Source organism: Halichoerus grypus, chromosome 2, assembly GCF_964656455.1.
Source record: "Halichoerus grypus chromosome 2, mHalGry1.hap1.1, whole genome shotgun sequence".
In the NCBI taxonomy this organism is placed as follows: Eukaryota; Metazoa; Chordata; class Mammalia; order Carnivora; family Phocidae; genus Halichoerus; species Halichoerus grypus.
In genome coordinates, this window is record NC_135713.1 from 106,815,261 (window position 1) to 106,837,791 (window position 22,531).

The following is a 22,531-nucleotide window of genomic DNA, read 5'->3' on the forward strand; positions in this document are numbered from 1 at the left end:
GAAAGGCTAGCATTTTTCAGCTAACCTTTCATAACCATTGCTTTTAGATTCCACTTCTTTATTTTTTTGTATTATGTTAGATTCCACTTCTTTAATTAAAAATAATTTCTTGTCCCCACCTCCTATCTAACCCTTTTGCTTGTGAGTGGAGGTTTAAGCTTGGAATCCTGGCATCCATGGAGATTTGACTTTGAGCTAACAGGTGCTGGGGTGCAGACCCATAACTAGAATCCAGAGGGACACATTATTTTCTTTTTCAACCCTCTTGATGGCTGAAGGTGCTAACCATGTCACTATGTAGCAGCTGAAAAGGAAATTGAGCACAAAGAAAAAAATGACACACCCCTCAACCCACTGTTTAAAAAGACAAACATTCAAAACATGTGGACTGTGGAATTTTTTTTTTAACTTTTTACTTTTATTGTTTAGGTTGACACTGATCTGAAAGGATCGCCTTTCTTTGTAATATGCACTACTGTAACAGACATTTATGAAGACTGAGCCACATGGAAATGAGAAGATGCTCCTACCAGCAAATTATTATAGTCGGTTAACTCCTCCAAAAGATAGGCAATTTTGTAAAATTGTTCCAGTATCTGCTTCCCCTTTGTCTCAAGAACCCAACATTTAGAAAATTCCTTCAAAATTTCTTAAGCCACAAGTAGTACATGCCTTCCGAAATGCTAAAAATGCCAAAACAGTATTTTGATTTTCAATGCTCTCTCTCTACTGCAAGTTCCTGCGTCATTATTGTAAATGTCCTCGGGGTGGGGAGAAATGAAGCTTTTTTTCCATGTGTAGCGGAGGTGACTCCAATCATAATTTTTGGTTACTAATAAAGAAAAGTGCAGCCAACTGAAATGGCCCAAAATAAATTGTTGTTGAAACTAGCATTTTTAAAATTGGTATAGTTGGAATCTCAAAGGCTTAGAACTAATTTACAAATGGTAAGTCACAGAGGAAGCTCAAAGAGGCCTCACCTTCCAGGTTGGGATCAAGGAACACAGCTTGGCATCCGGTGGGTCCCTCTTTGAGCAAGACAACAGGGACTGCCTGGATGGGGTTTCTAAGCTTGAGGAATACACTTCTTAAAGTCCTTTATTACTTTCTGGTTCTGTTTTCTATCTTAAGGGGGATAGGTGTACAGGGGCAAACGAGGAAGGGAGGAGGAGAAAGGAAAATATATCGCCCAGTTAGAGAAACTTGATGGCATAATATCCCAATGGATGTGAACTAAATTTAATTGGCAACTGTGCCGAAAGAAGGTCGCTTCAAGAGGAAAATTCCAATTTGTGGAGTGCCAGGATTATAGAGGTCAATGGCAACTCCTCTCAAGTTCTAAGAGCTGTTCCTTTGGTTCTCTGCCCTGCCCCTCTGTCGCCAGCCCATCCTCACTCTTAGGCTACACTGTGATATGATGTAAAAGAAAGCTATGTCTGAAGAACATGTCCTCCCCAGGAAAGGCATTACATTGTCTGTGATAGAGTGTCTTTGGAGACAGGACCAGGTATGAACCCTGGCTGTCCCAGGTACAAGATACGTGACGCAGTCAAAGTACTTAACATCTCTGAGTGTTAGAATGCTTGCACGGAGCACTGGGTGTTATACGCAAACAATGAATCATGGAACACTATATCAAAAACTAATGATGTACTGTATGGTGACTAACATAACATAATAAAAAATAAAAAATAAAAAAAATGAGTGTTACACCAGTCAGAATGGCTAAAATTAACAAGTCAGGAAATGACAGATGTTGGCGGGGATGCGGAGAAAGGGGAACCCTCCTACACTGTTGGTGGGAATGCAAGCTGGTGCAGCCACTCTGGAAAACAGTATGGAGGTTCCTCAAAAAGTTGAAAATAGAGCTACCATATGATCCAGCAATTGCACTACGGGGTATTTACCCCAAAGATACAAAAGTAGGGATCCGAAAGGGATGTTTATAGCAGCAATGTCCGATGTTTATAGCAGCAATGTCCACAATAGCCAAACTGTGGAAAGAGCCAAGATGTCCATCGACAGATGAATGGATAAAGAAGATGTGGTATATATATACAATGGAATATTATGCAGCCATCAAAAGGAATGAGATCTTGCCATTTGCAACAACGTGGATGGAACTGGAGGGTATTATGCTGAGCGAAATAAGTCAAACAGAGAAAGACATGTATCATATGACCTCACTGATATGAGGAATTCTTAATCTCAGGAAACAAACTGAGGGTTGCTGGAGTGGGGGGTGGGGTGGGAGGGATGGGGTGACTGGGTGATAGACACTGGGGAGGGTATGTGCTCTGGTAAGCGCTGTGAATTGTGCAAGACTGTTGAATCTCAGATCTGTACCTCTGAAACAAATAATGCAATATATGTTAAGGAAAAAAAAAAAGAAGAACAAGAAGATAGCAGGAGGGGAAGAATGAAGAGGGGGAAATCGGAGGGGTAGACGAACTATGAGAGATGATGGACTCTGAAAAACAAACTGAGGGTTCTAGAGGGGAGGGGGGTGGGAGGATGGGTTAGCCTAAGGAGGGCACGTTCTGCATGGAGCACTGGGTGTTATGCACAAACAATGAATCATGGAACACTACATCTAAAACTAATGATGTAATGTATGGGGATTAACATAACAATAAAAAAATCTTCAAAAAAAAATGAGTGCTAGAATGTTCATCTGTGAAGTAAGTACAGTGGAACCTGCCGTGTATATTTTTGAGTGTGACTGTGAAGGAGTACATAAATGCAAGTTTTTGGAGTCCCACTGCCCAGGTTCTCATTTTTCCCTGACCATTTTCCCACTGTGTGACTTCATATAAGTAACTAACTTACATGTGCCTTATATAAACATTTCCTCGTAAGTTCTTTTAAAAATTAAATGAGATGTTGGTACACCTCTTGCAAGTAAGTATCCGCACAGAGTAAAATGCTTAATATATATTAGCAGTTATTATTATTAAATAACATGTGTAAAGTGCCTAGGATTTAGCCAGGAAGGTATGTTCTATAAATGATTAATTATACTTACTAGTTCAGGGGCACCTGGCTGGCTCAGTAGAAGAGCATGCAACTCTTGATCTCGGGGTCATGAGTTCGAGCCCCACTTCGGGTGTAGAGATTCCTAAAAAAATAAATAAGCTTAAAAAAAATTATACTTTCTAGTTCAAAAGCTACAACTGGTGTATTTTGAAACATCTTCAGTTATTCAACCTAAATACACAGGAACATCTCTTTGTACTTTTTAAATGTTGTATTGAAGTATATAACACACATACAGTAAAAGTGCAGGCATCTCAAGTATAAATTTAATTATATATTAACCCATGACTTTAGAATCGAGAAGCTTTCTCTGCTGAGTCTGTCAATTAGAAGAAAGATTACTTTATCTAACTAAAATGACAGTTTTAATCAGAGAGAGAAAAGCAGAAATGTAACACTGAATAGACACAATTTTTCTTTTTACCAAGAAATAGCACACATTTTATTCACATAATTATCCACCATCCTCACTCATATTTACGGATTCCTATACTCTGGTTTCTCTTCAGATCGTATAAATCTTTCGCCTTTTTTACGTATTCCTTGGATTCACTGGGACATTGGCAGTTGCCAAGCAGAGGTGACCCTTTCATAAAAGTGCCTGTGAGTTTGACCTGACTTAGAATATTAAAAATTTTTTTCTTTAATTGATTACATTTTACAGGAAGTTCAACAGCTTCTCTTGAAAAGCTTGACAGACAGATGTTTTGCAACTGAGTGAAGCAGAAACACCAATACTTCCTGGCTGTAAATATTCTTTATTCTGAAAGATCTGTCTGAATTCACCCATCACAGGCAAATGACAATTCCTATACCTAGCAGTTGACATGTTTATTTTGACAATGATTCTAAAGCTCATTCTGATTTCCAAAACATTCAAATGTGAAAAAGCAAATGTCTTAAAACTGAGAAAACATTATTTTGATACTTTGCAACATACATTTCACTAAAAGCAGTATTAGGTTGTCTATGTGTAAAAAAAACAAAAAGAAAACTGTACCAGACACTGTGATTAGGCCTCTACTTGGCTTCATATTTTGGGAGCTAAGTTGTACTAGGAGCAGGAGATTCAAAGTGACAAGTCCTGAGTATTTTCTCCAATGCAAATATTACTCGAGGCAACCTATCTTTCATATTAATAATCATCATCTCTTTGGAGTGCCTACTCCGTTCTAAGGCACTATGCTATATGTACATTATCTCCCCTAGCCTTTATAAGAGTTCTATACAGTTAGTATAATTATTTATAGACAAAGAAGGCTGAAGGAGATCATTGTTTAAGCAAAATCATCTAGATGGAAGATCCTGAATTTGAACCCAAGCCTGTCAGAATCCAACACTTAGACTCTTTCAAGTACACACAAGCTTCTTCAGTTGTAACCTGTTAAGTACATTTAGTGTACTCAGGATACCAAAAATGACTCCAACGGGGTAGAAGGAGTGGAAAGAGGATAAATGTTTATATCCATACGTGTGTGTGTGTGTGTGTGTGTGTACACACACATACACAATGTTTCACTGGGGAATTTCCTTTCACTGAAGCTACATAAAGCTTAAAAACTTCACTGCTGTAGACAGTTGGACAGAAGGTCAGATTGAATTAGTGAAAAGTATAAATTGCAAATTCATTTTAAATAAGATAGATTTTCATAATACCATATGAATTTCAAAGTGGATTCCCACCCACTGTCTTCTTTCATGTTCCTACGAAGCCCTTGAACTAGGCAGACATGGTGTTATCAGCCTAATGTTACAGGTAAGAAAAACAAGGCCCTGAAGAAGTTAGGTGCCTTGCCTATGGTCACAGAGCTATTTGGTGATAAACCCCCAGCTCCCTCCTCTGCAGGGTGACCTAACAAATTCCTTCTGAATTACCAGATAATTATTGGATAAGAATGATATGTATTCTTATATTAATTATTCATATATGAGATTGCCTCAAGCGCTCAAAGATGTATTTCAAACATTCCCCTCGTAAGCTCATTTACATCGCTCTTCTGTACTACTTAGGAAGGCAGAGTTTGCTAAATGAAGGAAAATTTCTGCCCAGATCCCAATCAAGTTATTATAAATTCCAAATTAATAGGGCCTAAATAAATAAGAACTTATTATGGGGCTAAAAGCTGATAATGTTATTTGTTTCTGATATCTTTTTTCATTTGCTTCAGTTCCAATTGGAGTATTTTATCTACTGCCTATTTTTTTCTGTTTCCTCATTAGAGAAACAGGGCAAGAGAGGCACACGAGGAAAGAATTACTCATATATGAATAAAATTAATAACCTGAAATTATAGAAGGGGGTGGAGAGGCATCTTTTTGGTAATTTATCTTAATGTTTAGTAACAGCAATTTGCAGTAATGCAATAACTGATCTTCACTTCTCCGGAGTACGTGTTGCGTTTATCTGTTTATGCTTTACTTACATTTTCTCATTACTCCATTTGTTAAATTATTTAAACTTAGAAGACAACTTCTAACTTATTAACAGTAAAGCAGTCTTCTGAAATGGGAGTCACGCAAATAATTATTTCATTTTTTTATCCAGATTTTTGGGAACCAAGATTTTTTTTTAAGATTTTATTTATTTATTTGAGAGAGAGAGTGCACACAAGCAGGCAGAGAGGTGGGCAGAAAGGCAGGCAGAGAAGCAGACTCCCCGCTGAGTAGGGAGCCCCATGCAGGACTCGGGCCCAGGCCCTTGGGTTCATGACCTGAGCCGAAAGCAGACGCTTAACCTACTGAGCCACCCAGGCGCCCCAAGAACTGAGATATTTTTGTCACTTACCCTGGGATTTATAGGCACTAAAAAGCTCGAGATCATTTACCACCCGGGACAGGGAACTCAGCTTTAAGGACTGTGAGAACTTATCTCTCTAAACTAAACTTTATATAAAAGTCATCTGGGTGGAAATGTGGTTTTCCTCATGCTGGGTTTCCTTACACTTCTGAAGACGTCCTAAGGGATTAAGATGAGTGAGAGACAGACCGATAGCATGAAAGGCCCAGTGCTCTTAGAGCCATTTCTTCCCTGATTAAAAAATAATGAATTTTTTGTTTGCTCGGTGCAAGGAACAAACACTCCTGGATTCCCTCTGTTCCATCGCTCTCCCTCTGGTCTATAGACGCGCCACAAAGGCTTCTCTGTTCCTTCCCTCAATCGCATTTCTCATTCAGACGTCCTTCCTGCTTGGGGTTCTATTTCTTACTTCCAGTTGGTTCTTTCCTTTCCTGTATGGGCTTCTAAGTTTGTGTTCAGGTTTCTCACATTTTTCTATTTTTGAATTGTTTCTTTCTGCAGGACCATCTCTGTGTCTCACTTCTTTATCACGTTGCTCCCTATTTTGTATCGGGTATTATTCATCGTCTTTGTTTCTATTTATTTCTCTTCTTCTAGCTCTGATTTCTTTATCTCAGGGCCCCTTGTTTCCTCTCCTTGATTCTCCTGTTCCCATCTCGATGCCCTTTGACCAAACATCCCTTCCCTACCCCCGACTTAGAGCCACTAAAGAAGCACTCCGTCTAGACTGGAAGAGAAAGAACAGAATAGCAAGAGAATAGAGAGGTGGTGGACCGAGCCTGGGAAGGGCAAGTTTAGTCATGCTAACGACTTCCCCATCCTCCCAGGGTCCTCCACCGTCTGCAAGTGTCACAGCCAGGGACCGAGGCAACACAAAGGATAGGAAGCAGGAGGAAGTCAAGGTGAGTGCTGGGGCAGCGACAAACTCGAAGCTGTTCCTTAAATACCGCCAGGTCAGCATTCATCCGAGACTCTACAAAACAGGACTAGGTTTAAAGTCTGGAGCCACTCAGATCAGCTTCCCGGCAAGCTAGAACCCAAACTCTCTAGAACCTAAAACCCAAGGTCACTATAATCCGATACTGAAGGTAAGTATAATCAATGTTTCCACTTGACCCTAAGTTACTTCAAAACCACCTCTAGCGGGGTGCTAATGCCCCCCTCCAGAATACACATCTTCCTTCTCAAGACTTGGCTGTGTTCCAGCCCCACTCTTGACATTTTTTTTAATTTTTAAAATATTTCCAGATATGTTTATAAATAAATCACGCCTTTTAGAACCGCCTTGCTGCCACTCAGTTGTACAGTGGAGGAAAAATCCGTGACAGTCACCACTGTGGGAAGTTTGTTTCTCTCTTATCCTTCAGGAAATAGAAGAAGAAAAAGAAGAAGAAGAAGAAGAAGAAGAAGAAGAAGAAGAAAAAAAGGAAGCATAATAAATTTTTAAAAGCCAGACGAACAACAAGCTCTCAGAAAAACAATTTTACCAGCCCAGTAGTAGTAGTAAGACGACCAAATGTACAAACAACGTGACCTTTCCTCCTCCCCCTCCCGACACCTGGGGTAACGAGGGTGGCCCAGGGTGGCCAGGGCGGGTCCTGAAGCATTGTGCAGTCATTAGTTTGGGGGCAGCAGGGGCCAAGGAGACGCTTTTCATTTCACTTTGGAGCGCTGCTGGGGAAGGATGATGACAGAGCTGACTTCGTTTTTCCTTTTTCAGGCAGGTGTCACTGTGTTGATTTTGAAACTGAGCACCAAGGAAAACACCTCGCCTGTTCAAAATCTTCAAAACAACAACAAACCTGCACTTTTCACATGTTTTTTATTTTGACAAAAGAAGTCTTTTTTTTTTTTTTCCTTTTTAGGGTGAGGTAAATAGGGGAAATTACCCTAAATTTGTAACACTGTTTGCTAGGATCCTCTCTGATGTCAGTCCTTGGGCTCCTCCCACCCTGGCCTACTCTTAAGACAAAGGAGAGAAGAGCTGAGTCTTAAGGACAATGAAAACAAAGGTTCAGGGCTGAGGCCTTTGTCCAACTTTGCACAGATCGAGGTTGGGTGTGAGGAGAGTACATCCCCGGGCAGCCAGCCTTCCTGGTAAGGCAGCTTTAGGCCTGGGTCTGCCCGCTCAGGGCTGCCTTCACAAGGGGACCCTTTGGTCCAGGGGCTTCTCTTTAATAACATCTGAGGATTTTTGGGTTTGTTTCCCGGCTTCTTTTAAGAAGATAACAAAAGGATGAGCGGAGAACTGAATCCATATAACAGAATGACACACACAGTTAGGAATAAATTATATTCCCACAAATATACATACAAAGATTAAGCACTGGCATTCCAATTTAGTGGTGATTCTTCCCAAGAAAATTTTAAAGTAAAATAAAAAGAGAGAAGAAACAAAGCAAAAGGAAGAAGTCCTTGGCCAGATAGGGTCCAGTTCCTGGTATTCTTGAGATTTTCAGTTCTGTTTTGCTTGTGACCCTCTTGCCCCTAATTCCTGTCTCCATGGTTGGCATTAGATGGGTCACTGCCTGGTCTTAGGACTTTCATTCCCTTTGGTGAATCCAGCGCTGTCTCTGTCTCCATTTGGTAAAAAGTTGTGCTTTTTATTTTTTTTAAAGATCTTATTTATTCCTTTGAGAGAGAGAGAGAGAACATGAGTAGGGGGGAGGGGCAGAGGGAGAGGGAGAAGCAGGCTCCCCGCTGAGCAGGGAGCCCGATGCGGGGCTCGATCCCAGGACCCTGGGATCATGACCTGAGCCGAAGGTGGACGCTTAACTGACTGAGCCACCCAGGCATCCCTAAAATGTTGGGCTTTAAGCATCTGTGTGCACAGTGTTGGCTCCTTGACTCCTGCACAGAGCCAAGCAATGCTCTAAGTTAGGACCATATGCTCCCTACCAGCCATACACTGGCCTCTGCACCTCTCCTCTCTGCCATGCTACAGAGGGAGGGTTTACTGGCTCTCTGCATTCCACAGAAACAGGACTATCTCCAGGCTGAGGGTTCCCAGAAAAATCTACCACCATAGTGGAAAAGCCACCCCTGATACTTATTTTGTCACACAAATATCCACTGCTGGAATGGGCTGAGGTTTCTCCCTTCATTTTTTCCGACTATTGTTAAGGATTCGTGACTTGAGCGGTTATATTAGTTTCCTAAGGCTGTCATAACGAAGTATCATCAAGTGGGCGGATATCTACTTAATAAATAGAAACTGATTGTCTCACGGCTCTGAAGGCCCAGAGTCCAAAATCAAGGTGTGGGCAGGGCCGTGCTCCCTCTGGAGGCTCTGGGGAAGAATGTTCCAGTGGCTCAGTCGTTAAGCGTCTGCCTTCAGCTCAGGTCAGGATCCCAGGGTCCTGGGATCGAGCCCCGCATCGGGCTCCCTGCTCCGCGGGAAGCCTGCTTCTCCCTCTCCCACTCCCCCCTGCTTGTGCTCCCTCTCTCGCTGTGTCTCTCTCTGTCAAATGGATAAATAAAATCTTAAAAAAAAAAAAGAATCTGTTCCAGGCCTCTCTCCCAGCTTCTGGTAGCCTCAGGCATTCCCCGGTTTGTAGATGCATCCTTACTCCAATCCTCTGTCCCCTCACCATGTTCTCCCTGTGTCTTCATCTTCTTCCCTCTGTGCATCTGTCTGTGTGTCCAAATTTCCCCTTTTTATAAGGACACCAGTCAACGGCCTCATTTTCACTTGATTAAATCTATAAAGACCCTCTTTCCAAATGAGGTCACATTCTGACCTTTGCGGGTTAGCACTTCAGCATATCTATTTTGGGGGACACAATTCAGCCACCATCAGTAGACAACCTTACCCTATAAATATTGTCTCAGCCTACAAGGAAAACTGCTCTCTCTTGTTTGGTGCACCAGCACGTAGAATGTTCTGGAACTAGAGTAATAACAAGATGCAAAAAATAGGGGTGCCTGGGTGGCTCAGTCAGTTAAGCGTCTGCCTTCGGCTCAGGTCATGATCTCAGGGTCTTGGGATAGAGTCCCATGTTGGGCTCCCTGCTCAGTGGGGAGTCTGCTTCTCCCTCTCCCTCTACTGTTTCCCCCACTTGTCTCTCTAGCCGCCCCCCCATGTCAAATAAATAAAAAAAAACTTAAAAAAAAAAAAAAGAAGATCCAAAAAATGGTAAAGAAGAGCTGCGCGGTAGGTTATATCGTCGCCTTGGCTGTAGGAACCTCCGCTTGGCCCCTTCCCCTCGTGAGCTCTGCTCAGCCCCCTCTTCCAGTTTCCCTGAAAGAAGCGGTCATCTGATTGGTACTTTCACCTGAGGTTTCTTTCCTCAACTCCCAGCGCCTGGACACATCGGGGCTGTTTTTCCTTGCTGTTCCGGTGGCCCTCACCAGTAACAAGGAACTTCTCCTCATTATTAACGGGGATAGGGAGGAGTGCTGGAAAATGTGTCAACACAAGTACTAGTGGTGGCCCAGGAGCAATTCACACTCCTTATGGTACAGCTGTGATGTAAGACTGAAAGTGACATTTAAGTGTGCTGAGATCCTGAAATGAAAAATAATTAAAAAGAGAAATCGTCGGGATTGGATTATCACTGCATTCTCTTCATAAAATCAGAGCACATTTGTGTTAATGAACATCTTGGGTTCTCCTAATTTTCTAGGCAATATTCATACCAAATGCACGATACAAATCTTATCCTCCAGGGCTCGCACAATGACGTGGTTAATCACCTTTTCTTTGCATAGCACTCCTCCTGCCTCACCAGATTCTCTTATCGGCCTCCTAAGTTAGGGCAACAGATATGATGAGTAGGTGAGAAAAATGACAGGGTTCAAATTGTGGGGGGATGCATGGGGGCCTGGGTCTCCAGCCTGTGTCTCCCGTCCTTCCAGCAGGCTGCACAAAGTGATGGTGCATGGATAAGGCATGTTGATTTCATTTACAGGTTGGGCTCGTTTTCAGCGTCTTATTTGAACGTTCTGTTTTTGATTTTTATTTTCCAGTTTTTCTAGTTGGGTCAGCCTTGGGTAGATAAGTTGGATCAGAGGAGAGATCCCAGTCTGACTACAAAGACTTCCCTGGCAGGTGGGATTTAAAAGGGAAGGAGGTGAGAGTAAGCTTGGATGAGCCAGGTGAGAGCCAGCCAAACCCTTGTTTTTGCATCGAGCAGACGGGAGCACTTCATGCAAAAGGGAGTGGGAGGACTGGATTTCCTTTCTTTTTTTTTTTACTTTTCCCCTCACTTGGAAAAATTTATGTTTTTCTTTCTGATAATTCACTAGCACTGTACAAAAGTAAACAGTACAGAGAAAGTGAAGGTTTCTACAATGTCAGTATTTCTCCACCCTGGCTATGGGCAGCTACACTGACAATGGTTCAAGTTCTTTTCGTCCAGACTTCTTAATACAAACACTGTGTAGGTCTACAGCTTTATCTAGATATAAATAGGGTCATTATCAGGGTCATAACATTCTGATTTTTCTACACTTTCTCTTCTTACAGTGCAGGGATTTTCCCATGTCAAACCATGAAGATGTAACCTATTTAAAAAAACAAACAAACAAACAAACAAACAAACTACATTTCATCTCTTAAAATAAAGCAATTCTTGGGGCGCCTGGGTGGCTCAGTCGGTTGAGCAGCTGCCTTCGGCTCAGGTCATGATCCCAGGGTCCTGGGATGGAGACCCACATCGGGCTCCCTCCTCGACAGACAGCCTGCTTCTCCCTCTCCCTCTGCCCGCTGCTCTGCTTACTTGTGCTCTCTCTCTCTGTGTCAAATAAATAAATAAAATCTTTTAAAAAAATAAAATAAAATAAAGCAATTCTTGCACAGATTCAAACCATACATAAAAGTATAAAGTGCAAAGCAAAAATCTTCCATCCTTTACCTCGAGTCCTTTTCCCTGAAGGTAACCACTATTTAACTACTTTAACAGTTTCCTATATTTCCTTCCAGAAATGTAAAAATGTAATTATTAACTCCCTATACACGGACATATAGATAACTCTTACTCTGTTCTGTACCTTGCTTGGTGTATGTGATACATCTTGAGATTTTAAAGACTCAGTGTACACAGAGATACCTCATTGTTTTTGACAGATGTCTAACATTCCATTGCATGAATATACCATTATTTAACAGTGTTCTGTTAATGGACATTTAAGTTGTTTTAAAATTTTGTATTAAAACAAATGTGGTCCTAGGGGCGCCTGGGTGGCTCAATTGGTTAAGCAACTGCCTTCGGCTCAGGTCATGATCTCAGGGTCCTGAGATCGAGCCCCGCATAGGACTCCTTGCTCAGCTGGGAGCCTGCTTCTCCCTCTCCCTCTACCTGCTACTCCACCTGCTTGTGCTCTCTTTCTCTGTCAAATAAATAAATAAAAAATCTTTAAAAAAAATAAAACAAATGGTCCTAGAGTAAACATCCTTATACATACATACATCTCGAGATTTTAAAGACTCAGTGTACACAGAGATACCTCATTGTTTTTGACAGATGTCTAACATTCCATTGCATGAATATACCATTATTTAATAGTGTTCTGTTAATGGACATTTAAGTTGTTTCAAAATTTTGTATTAAAACAAATGGTCCTAGAGTAAACATCCTTATACATACATACATCTCTGTATACAGAATAAGACATGAGTGCTCACGTCTCCACCCTCTCACCAGCCCTGGGCATAAGCACTTTATTTACTGATTTATACTTTTAGAAAAACTTTTGCCGATTTGTCCATTGAAAGCTTGTTTTAGTTTTCATTTCTTTGACTGTTAAGGAATCTAACCCTATTTTATATGATTTGTTACCCTTAATTCCCTGTTTATAATGTTTGCTTGGGTGTTTATTAGAATAGTTATCTTTTATTTATTTATAAGAGGAGGACTGTATTCTCATGAAAACATGACTACAGAACTCCAAGGATGGATCTAAGAAGGTTTAAAAAAGCGATTATTCTTTACATATTCATAATTCTCTCATAAACTCAGCACAAACCAGGCTAAAGTTTACATCTGTTAAAGAAAAAAAGGATGCAGAAGGAAAGAAGAGCTTGTTTTCCAGTGTCTCTTGCCATCTGAAGAGCATTTTTTTTTTTTTAAGAGGGAGAGAAAGAAAGAGATAGAGCCTGGGGGGAGGGGCTGAAGGAGAGGGAGAGAGAATCTCAAGCAGGCTCCATGCCCATTGCAGGGCCCCACTCAGGGCTCGATCTCACAATCCTGAGATCATGACCTGAGCCAAAACCAAGAATCAGATGCTTAACCGACTGAGCCACCCAGGCGCCCATGAAGAGCATTTTTAAGGAGGTAGTGAATATGCTAAGGAAATCATTCTTACCAATTTAACACACATTCCTCATAATCAAGTCTCTGCTATCCTATCTTAACATACATGTAAGTAAAAGTAATAAAACAATTCTATGTGATAGACTTCTACTCAATCTGATTCCTCCTCAGTTCAAATTACTGAAGTTGTCTTATAATACTTAAAAACAAACCCGTTTACAGAGCCAGTGACATCATAATGATTAGAATTGCATTCATTTTCACTCCCTCACACATTTTCCTACTGGATGAGTGGCTTTCTTGTTTAAATATGGAATTCAGTGATCATAAAATGGATTTCATCCAGATACAAAATATGAAAAACTGAACTCATGGGAAATGACCCTTGCAGTGCACACCACCCTCAGGCTTGAAGGATTTTCTATTTCATCAACTGTAGAGGAGTCATAATAATAAAACATAAAATATTATACAAAGATTAGAAAATCAAGTGTCGCATACCACATAATTCCTCCCCAGCATTGTTTTCTTAGCCTAATGCATTCTCACTCATTCTCGGCACCCACAGCCAGTCCACTTGGCCTCTCCCCAGGAATCACACCCCTCGGTTGAGCTAAGGGATCCATCTCCGTGCTTCCAGAGCACTGCATGCCTTTCTCTTATCACTTTCTATACAATTTTGAAATGACATGGGATGCCCTGTTTGCTTGCTAGCTCTGCAGGTCAAGGACCCCGTGGTGCTCATTTTTGCATGCCTGCCAGCTCCCATGGTACCTGGCGCTTAATGGGTTTTCAGTTATTACTTGTTTTGTTGTGTTACTGTTAATATTTTGAACTATGTGGAGAATCATTTTGCTCCCCATTTTTGCTCACTCGTGGCAAACACCCCTAACAGTGACCACTGCCCCTCTCCCCTTTATCCTTGCTGGTAGAACCTTGATTTTGTTTGAAGTTTCACCCTCCACAAAGCTCTGTGCTCAGGAAATGACTCCTCTTGTGGGGCTGAAGTGGGGGGGCACGAGTGCTGACTGATCTGCACAATCCTGGCTGCCCCTTCCCCTGGCCTGTGGCCCGATTCTAGCCTATGAGGTCTGAGAGTAAGTCCCCTGGCGAGTATGGGGAAAAGGCTTCTCTTATAGTATAGAGAGACTCATGGGAGGAGACGCCCTCTCTCCCCTGGGCATTGCGTGGGCTATCCGGAACAGTTGCAGAGGTCTTGCAATATGGGGGAGGACATGAGACTGCAGAGACATTCTCCATGGTATGCTTGAGCTGGAGTCATCTGCCTACAGACTGTCACTGAGAGAGAATGAGCCCCTGAATGCATCCTAACTACATCACCACACAGTAAGAATGGGAAGACACTGGAGGGGATTTAGGAGCCCCTATTGGAGGAAACAGAGTCAAAATTGAAAGTTAAAAGGAATCAGGGTTTTATCTCATAGTAGAGAAGCCTCTGGATAAACCTGGTTGCTGTTTTCAAATTCATGGAGGCTTTCAAGGATGGGACATCAAACAGTTATTCCCCGTGACTTCTGAAGACCTAACTGGGAGCAGAAACTGAATTAAAGCAGGAGAGACTCTGCCTGGATTTAAGAGAGAATCTGCCTGTAGGAATGATAAAACCCTGACATAGGCCCCTGAGGATGAGAGTCTGTCCCTTTGGAAAAAGACAGGAGTGGAAAACATGAGTCTTTTGGGCAGTTTATTATTCACCTACTTAAGGCAATGGGAATAACCAAACGACTACCTGAAGTTTGTAATTTTAGGCTAGTTTAGAGACGATAAGTTACTGAAATTCAGGTGGGTGAGGAATCAGCTACAGACCTCCAAAAGTGTTCATTAGGCTCTAAGTTTGACCTGACAGAGCTGGAAATACCTGTTTCATCACTCTAAGGCCAAAACATCAGCATGACATCCAGTTTATAATTTACGTTGAACACACACTACTTATCAGAGCTTTGAGATTAGTCATATGCCCAGAACGAGGACACTGCATGAGAAATGTAGCCTCAGGGAAGGTGGCTGATTATTTCCCGAGTGTTTATTAGTAAAGCTGATCCTAATCTGAATTCACTTTTCCAGGCAAGAATGTAAAAGTGAGTATTGGATTTGGTCAGTTCCTCTGACCACATCAACACTCTTAAAGTACACCCAGCATGCAAGTCACCAGGCAGCCGGTGGGGAGCAGCCCCGCTCAGGCCTACCCATTCCTGAGTCCAAGGCCTGGGTTCAAGGACCAATGCAAACAAATGATACTGCAAATTGAGTTGCTAGCTGTGAAATTACGGCATGGATCCTAAGTAACCCGAGACCACAACTACTTCTCCCCTTAAAGCCGATTTTATATAAAAGCCATTATTAGCAAGACTCTCCCATCAACCCTGGAAGCTAATGTAAATACAATAAAGGCATATCAAAATCAGTTTCAAAAGGTTCGTTCTTGTTGATGTGATTATGTATGTGCCCATCAGCCCTTCACTTCACTGGCATTACAACTGGAGCATTTCTTTTCTTTCTTCTTTTTTAAGATTTTATTCATTCATTTGACAAAGAGAGAGAGCACAAGCAGGGGGAGCGGCAGAGGGAGAGGGAGAAGCAGGCTCCACGCTGAGCAGGGAGCCCGATGCGGGGCTCTATCCCAGGACCCCGAGATCATGACCAGAGCTGAAGGCAGACGCTTAACCGACTGAGCCACCCAGGAGCCCCTGGAGCATTTCTCTTCTTTATAAATTTGGCAGGACAAATCTTAAAATGCGGGTTCTGTGTATTGAAAACCATTTGCTCACAAATCAACAAATACTCTTTCGGTCCCACCAGGCATGTCTCCTCTGAGGCTTTTACTGGAACAGCAGGAGTTGACAGAGACCAGGCAGGACCCCCTCCTCTCCCTCAAAACGGACTCCCCGACTTCTCTCCTCCCTTCTCCTTTCATCTAGTTTTTGAAAAGCCCTTCCCACCCCTACCTGTTTCTCCGCTGCACTGGGGCCCACACTCCCTGACGGCCCCGGAGCCCTGGAAATAGTGTCTGGGTTTCAGAATCTTCCTGACTTCAGAGGAGAGGCCCAGGAGCTGCGAGGCGCTCCGTGCGGGCTGCTGCCGTCCTGTCCCCTCCTTCCCACCTCCCTGTCCCGGCCGCCTGGTGCCTTTAGCTGGTGCTACCCAGACAGTCTGTTCGGGTCCTCGCTCTGTTCCTTCAGCTCATGAGGTCGAAGCACGGAAGCAGCCCTTACACGGGATGCGGGCACCTTACATCTAGGCTCTGAGGTCATCCAGAGCTGGGGACAAACCCCGTTCTGTCATCTAAGACCAGCATGTCTCTGGGCAAGGTACTTAATCTCGGGGACTCCTATAAACAGTTTCCTATGGAGAGGATGATAATAATGCCTGCTTCCAACATTGTTGTAAGGATCAAGTAATAGACATTTAAAAAGCACCTATATGTTACTCAGTGTTGTTAGAGAGAGGCATACACCCCTTTTTATAGCAATGAGACCTCTAAATCCTGCACTCAGAATACAGCAATAGATAGTATTTGCCACTGGCCCTCCAGTCATTCGCCTTAAAAGGAAACCTCAGTCTCAGGCCCTCGGTCACCCAGCAAAATAGCTGCAGATCTGAAGGACCTCATCTTGGCGCTCAGAGGAGGACTCTTCCTAGAGCCACGGAGGCTACAGCAACATTGCATGTAGCACATGCCTGCCTGGGACACGGGAAGGTTAATGAGATAACATCTAGGCGGAAAGTGCTGAGTGTGCTAAGTATGACCATGTTGCCATTACCCTAACACTGGAGCTAGCTCTCCTTTGTTCAGATTCTTCGAGAGCATTTGGCTCTGAAAGAGAAGGTACAACAGGTGAGGCATAAATGGACGCAAGTCAAACACATCCTCACCCCAGACACACGTTTCAGCAACACAGGGAGCTGCAAATAGGGAAAGGACTTTGGCCTCTAGGGTGCTTCAGTTCAGTTTGACTTTCTGGGTTTAGAATTCTATCCTGCCACGTTCCTGCATTGCTTCCTAGAGGCCACTGATGCTAGAGCCACGGTGCACCTGCCCATCAGCCCTGTGACCTGGGGACGAGCCATGCCACCTCTCTGAGCCTCAGTTTGCTTGCCTGGAAAATGGAGATAGTAATCCCCACTTATTTCACACGGTCCCGAGGCTACACAGCAGGAGCGCTTCGAAAATTAGAAAGAGATGCATATTAACTTGAATTATGAGATGCTAGTGTCTGTTTTCTCGTTTCCTATCTGCCCATAACCAATGTTAAGAAATAAAGGTCTCCGACTCTACTGGCAGGTGACCAGCCCTCATGCATCACAAACTACAGCTGAATTTCCACGAGGTTGAATTATGGATTAGGTAAAATGGTACTCTTGGTTCTATTTTGAAGGACCAGCTTATCCACGGCTCGGTGCTTATAGTTTGTGGATCCACTAAGACATGCTATTATAGAGAAATAGTATTAACTTTTATTTATGTAGCACATGGAATTTTTCAAAATATATTCACATATATTATCTTATGATGCTATTTCAGGTCTACGGGTAGGTCTCTGTCTCTCCCAGTGAAATCTTTAGGGATATTTGTTCCTCTCCTTCCTGTTTTCCAGCACTTCACCCTTAGGGGAGGCAGAAGCCCGGGGCCTCAAGTAGTCAGGGCGTGACCCCAGGAGTCTTACTGAACACAGCCTCGGTGGCAGCGGTCACTAAGAAAATGAAGACAGCTCCGGGCTGCCCAGTCGGGTCTCATGGACGATACACACGGGCCGGACACAGACAGCCCTGTTCACAGGGAGACAAGTGTCCTTCCACGACCTGCGGTCACCAGTGTGGTTTCAGGAAAGGCTCCCACGTTCCCAGAGCCTCCGTTGCTGCTTACTGACAAACCAGCCCCTCAATAATCTTATTGTATGTTTTCAAAATAATTCTCTGTAATGCCCCAAGAATGTCTGAACTTCTGTGTGAACTCACTGGTTTGCATATTTTTCATCTTATTAGTGGGAACTCCGATAGACAAGGCCCATGACCTTCCCTTTCCATGAGTCTCCCGGGCGGGTGCAAAGGCAGTCTCTCCTGCTGGTGAACTCCCAGTGCCCCCCACCCTGGTCTCCTTCTGATTCTCCTTCACACCCATTCCAGCCTCTTTCTTCCTTTGCCCCCTTCATAACCAATGTTAAGAAAGAAACAGCTTTGCTTTTGATTACAGGTTACTCATTAGAGAATGCCACAAGATTCTGGTTCTGAATTTTTATGAGGCAAGATTCTGAAAACAGAAGGAGAGTGCAGAGAGGATGCTGCCTTTGATGACCTGTTTACCCCAACCCTATGCGGCTGGGAAGGGAGCATTCAGCTTTTGATTTCAGGATGACTGCACACGACCCCAGTTCTAATATCACTTGTCATTCATAAATCCCCAAGACATCACAGACCCAGCCAGATGTGATGTGGCCTGGCCTAATCCTTTTATGGAGATGCAAGGGAGAGTGGAAGTTAAGCCTTAATTAAAAATGAGATCTGATATTGGAAAATTAAGGTTTAAAAATGCTTTGAGTGGGCCTATTTGAGAGTACATTCAAGTGTATGGATACATCAATTCAGGAGATACTGTTATTTTTGCTAGATGCAGCCAATTTTATAAAATCATAGAATACCAAATTTATAGCTATAGGACAAAGTGCTTCCCAGTATCTCCACCTAGGTTTCGACTATATGTAGCATGATACATTTTGATATACATATGCCAATTCCTCTCTGGATTTCCAGTTAAAGGTATCTGTCACACAAGGACAAGGGACCACACTGGTAAATAAAATTTAAAAGTAATTCCCCAATTTTTGCTAAGTCATCCATTCATTTATATTTTTAGTCTTTTTTTTTTTTTTTTCAAGAAATCTTTACTAATGATTAACTTTGCTTACGGTACATTGTATACATTCTATATACAATGAGATGTAGAGTCATTCTGGCATTCAAACAATTAAAAATCATGATCAAGCAATGAGAAACTTCCCTCTCAAGTTAAACCCCACTACAAGAAATTTCATTACAAGTGTATTTGTAATAACCAAGTGACTGCTATAGAAAATGAGGCCTGGGAACTGCCTAAGAAGACTAGCCGGAGGAGTCAGGCACAGGTCAGAACTGAGGGGAATCTTGCAGGATGGAGAGTGAAGGATTTCAACTGTGTTTCCACCTTTCCTTCCCAGCGACAGGAGGAATGAACTGTGCTCTTCTTTCATGTACTCTGGACTATCCCTAGTGGGAAGTCTAAAGGGCAGTAAACAGCCAAACAGTGAGATCTACAGGGAGAAACAGCAGATTTGAGGATTCACACCGTATCATCACCCCCAAAAAAGTTAGAACTGACTCTAGCTGGGAGAGGTAAGCCCTTTAAACTATTAGGCTACAGAAAAGGCCTTCAGTAATCATTAGTTGAAAGAATGACCAAGATGATCCCCAGAACTGCCTCAGTTCCACCTTTCATTCTCTTTGCAGATGCCCTTGCAGCTGAACAAGATACAACTTGTCCCTGGGCTTTGTAATGGCTGGACTCATATGTGTTCCTTTCTTGAAGAATGGGAGTATGCAGTAATTTGCAAAACAGAACAAAACAAAACAAAAAACAAAAAAACAAACAACAAACCAAAACCTCCAAAACAAAAACTGCCAAACTGCTTTCCAAAGTAGTTGTTCCAACTTACACCCCCCACTAGATACTAAAATACTTCTTCGTTGTCTAATATTCTTGCCAGAACTAGGTATCATGAATTTTAACAAGAGGAGAAAGGTAACATGGCATCTCATTGTTTCACACTGCATTCCCCTGATTACTAGTGAAGTTGAGTCTGTTCTCTGAAATTACAGTTAGATTCACGTAGTATCTTATCTACTCTCTAAGTCTTTTGACTTTCATATTTCTTATCTCTTTGTCTCCCACTCTCATTATTCAGAATATTTCTTCCTTTTTTTTTTAATGTGTCTATCTTCTGTTTAACCAAGCCATTGGTTTTTATTTCAATTATATATTTTTTTATTTTTAGAAATTCTACTTGTTTTGCAAATTTACAAAATCATTACTTTTAGTCTTTTTTCCTTGTATATTTAAATCCCCTCTATTATTAATTTTTGCCAATTAAAAATACACTTATCTTACATATGATTATAATATTCAATGTTATTTCGTGTCTGATTCTCCTATTTTGTTTCTTGGATATCCCCCATGGTGTCTTGATTGCTTGTGTGTTTTGTGAGTTTTGACATTCAGGGCAGATTCTCTTGTGTTTAATTGTGGGAATTTTTTGAGGCCTGATTTGAAGGTGGGTTCCTCCAGAGAATATTTCTTTTATTTATGCCATGTGTTTGGAAGCAATTAAAACCTGAAACCACTTGAAAATAAAATTTTGGTTTTTTGGGTCCTCGCAGATAACGTAAATTCTGGACCACAAATCCCTGTGTGGGTTTGCTTGTGGTTATAAATTTTCAAGGGAGATTTTTCTCCCTCCTCTACCCAGCACAATGGTCAAGATAAGCAAGTTTCCTTGCTATTCCCATTATGGAATGGATTTATACCTAGTTCACCTGTATACTGAAGGCATTACCCACTGGCGTCCTAGCTTTATGGGGGGGGGTGTCTCCTATTAGACTTCACCTTGATGGGGTTCTTGCCTTGATCTCCTGTCTGTGTTACCCCCACGCCACCATCAAAACCTAAGGTCAATGCCAGCAGGGCTCTTCAGATGCCTCCACGGACAAGGGTAAATTCAGAGCACAGTTCCCTTCCAGGGTTCCTGCTCTCACTTTATTTGCCTCTGAATATTTCATAGTGTCCTACCAGCCCAGTGATGCATTTAAAAATAATTTTTAATTCTGATATTTTATTTAGCATTTTTAGTTGTTTTCAGCAAGGGATGTTCAGGGTATCTAATTTGTCATACTGAAGCAAACAGGAGTCCTAGTCTATTATTCACTGTATTTTTCTGTATATCTGCAGTATTTTGTATTTTTTAAAAAACATAACAATACTAAGAAAAACTCCTGGAAGGAAACAGACAAAAAAATTTGTTAAGTTAGGATGGTGTGATTATTGGTGAGTATCCTTATCTCTATTTTTCTGTACTACACACACACACACACACACACACACACACACACAGAAATTGGTAACGAAATGGAAATCTTTAGGATCACATCTTAAATAACAGTCCATTTCCATAAACTGAATTGTCAAGTAGTTCTTAACTTATTTTAATCAAGTAAACTTTAAAGAGCAAGTATACCCTTTCCCTGAAAGAGACCCAAGAAGTAGGTAATGCTGAGTATTACCAAATGTAGTGCATTCACTACCCAACTTTCAAATACACAAGATGATCTTATCTAGAACTTGTTTTGAAAGAGCTGGATACATATTTTCTCCTTAAAGAACAGTAAGAGATGTTTCTAGTAAAAACATCTTAGGAAAATTAAACTTTAATACTTCCTCATTAAATAGTGTAACTCTTTCAAATCTCTTTTTAAATCTCTTAAATATATAAAATGGCTTTGGAGTATTTTTAAAATAAATAATTCAAGTTGATGTCACATTGATTATAGTGTCTCAGTCTCCAGAATATTTGTGGACTGGCAAACTTGATCGTACCCAAAACTACCACCACTCCTGGAGACAACCACCCAGTGAGGAAGTGTTTTATGTACTTAACCCACACCACTTCTGACCCCCTCATTACCCTACACTCGTCGACAGGAAGTCAACAAACTCTCAAATTGTTGCCTACATGGTAGGTGAAAATGGTATCTCACTTTCACTCTTTTGATAGCAGTGTAACTAAACATTGCACGAAAATGAAATAATGTTTTTATTTAAACGACTTCTCTTACTGACCTCTCTATTTTGGGTTCCTTTTAACTTTTTGTTATTACAAACAGTGCTGCAATTGATTTTTTTTTTTTTTGGTACATACATTTTTACACATTGTCCTCTTATATTCTTAGGATAAATTCAGTATTTTGCTATGTCAGTATTTTGCCAGATTGCCCTACTTTGCGACAGGCGCAAGTTCTTACTTTAGATAAAAGTTGTTTAAAAAAAATATAAATTCTTAGATTAAATTTCTAAAACTAAAAATAGTTCATTTATATTTAAAATGTTTACTTTGTATTACTAATGTTAGTGTCTTACTGTCTGTCACCATTTATCTTGCTGTATCTTGTTTCTAGAAAAAAATGTAAATACAACAGCCCAAACTTACAAAACAAATAAATTAGGGAGTGACTATTTGCATTACCAAATTATTATTTGCTTTACAAAATGGTACCAGTTTAAATTGAAAACACCTTGAAAATATTTGAAATAAGGCCAAATTTGCAAAAATTCAATTTACATATAACTTTCCCAGAATATATCAAGCACAGAAAATGAGATATACTTATTTTAACACAATTT

The 22,531-nt window shown here is 41.5% G+C and overlaps 1 long non-coding RNA gene across 17 annotated transcripts in view; it reads right to left on the minus strand.

Moving 5' to 3' along the window:
- LOC118541464 (uncharacterized) overlaps window positions 1-22,531 on the minus strand; it is a 109,933-nt gene that overhangs the window by 16,158 nt on the left and 71,244 nt on the right. For all 17 annotated transcript variants that reach the window (XR_013445801.1, XR_013445795.1, XR_013445794.1 and 14 more), the window contains one exon: window positions 3,026-3,118. This is a non-coding gene — a long non-coding RNA (uncharacterized LOC118541464). The remainder of the gene's footprint in view (window positions 1-3,025; window positions 3,119-22,531) is intronic.